The 1,315-nt window shown below is 50.9% G+C and overlaps 1 protein-coding gene across 1 annotated transcript in view; it reads right to left on the bottom strand.

Annotated features, from left to right (window-relative positions):
- The window catches only part of LOC102469965 (olfactory receptor 1F1-like), a 5,113-nt gene that overhangs the window by 3,354 nt on the left and 444 nt on the right, over positions 1-1,315 (bottom strand). The window lies entirely within an intron of this gene.

Raw genomic sequence — 1,315 nt, 5'->3', positions numbered from 1 at the left:
GATGGCCATGTTGCAATCCCTTCTCCATTCTCCTCTTGGGATCTTGGGCATGCATGCACACGTGCCCCACATGAGTTTAAGCCACAGGGTCCCCACAACAGTTAGCGTAAAGGCTATGTCGCTGGACTCCCATGTAGTCAACCGCGGTTCGAGTCCTGGACCCAGTGGCTTAAATTTATGGGCACCGCGTGAGACCCAGGAGTGCAAACTATGGCCAAGGACCAGCCTTCTCAGCACGACACGGCCCACCGAGGACATCTGGTGACTCTACATCTCATGTTTACTGCTGGTGTCCACATTAGGCCTCAGCGTTCTCGGAGGACTTACTCGTGGTGAGCAATAGAGAGGATTACCCACTGCAGTGTGACTATCAACTCAAAGATACTGGGTCCCTGGGAAATGTAGGAGGGAAATACTGAAGCCCAGGGCCTACCCTAGAGTTTCAGATTTATTTCATTTAGGTTTGGTCAAACCCATATACATTTTTCCTAAACTCCCACTAGCTCGCAGCCAGGATTGCAAACGACTCTGTGGACTCGGCATTTCAGAAGGAAAGTGCAAAACTATTTGAAACATGCATCCTTCAAAGCAAACACTAGGACAGGAGGAACTACTCTTAAGTAGAGTATTTTGGAACAAATTAGAAACAAATTATCATTACCTATTACAAGGAGAAGGTTTGCAGTCTCAGCTAGTCCAGGGGTAGGTATCCTCTGAGCACCTCTATTCTAAGTTCCTTGAAGATACTTTGACAAATAGTTTGTTACATTTAGTGACTGGTGAAGACTGCTGTTCCTGGGATTACCCCCAGGCCATGGTACATTCATCAGTAAGAGTTCGTCTTCCTGCCAACCACTTTTCTTAGAGCCCCTTTCAAGTCCCTGTTCCTCAGGCTGTAGATGAACGGGTTGAGCATGGGGGTCACCACCGTGTACAGCACGGTAGCCGCGGTGTCCTTCTCAGATGAGTGTGGGGATGCAGGGTTGAAATACACAGCAATGATGGTGCCATAGAACAGGGAGACCACTGCCAGGTGGGAGCCACACGTGGAGAAGGCCCTCCGCCTGCCCCCTGTGGCTGGGACTCACAGGACAGCACGGGCGATGTGCACGTAGGACACCAGGATGCAAACAAACGGGGTGATCATGACCAGGGCACCCTCCGTGAGAATCATCATCTCGTTGAGGTGTGTGTCCGAGCAGGAGAGTTGCAGGAGGGGGGCCACATCACAGAAGAAGTGGGGGATGGTGTTGTCCATGCAGAACGAGAGGCGAGCCATCAGCAGGGTGTGCAGTAGGACATTCAGGATGGAAAA

Source organism: Tupaia chinensis, unplaced genomic scaffold (genome assembly GCF_000334495.1).
Source record: "Tupaia chinensis unplaced genomic scaffold, TupChi_1.0 Scaffold141247_1, whole genome shotgun sequence".
Lineage (NCBI taxonomy): Eukaryota > Metazoa > Chordata > Mammalia > Scandentia > Tupaiidae > Tupaia > Tupaia belangeri.
The sequence above is the reverse complement of the archived record's forward strand: the minus strand, read 5'-3'. Positions and strand labels throughout refer to the sequence as shown.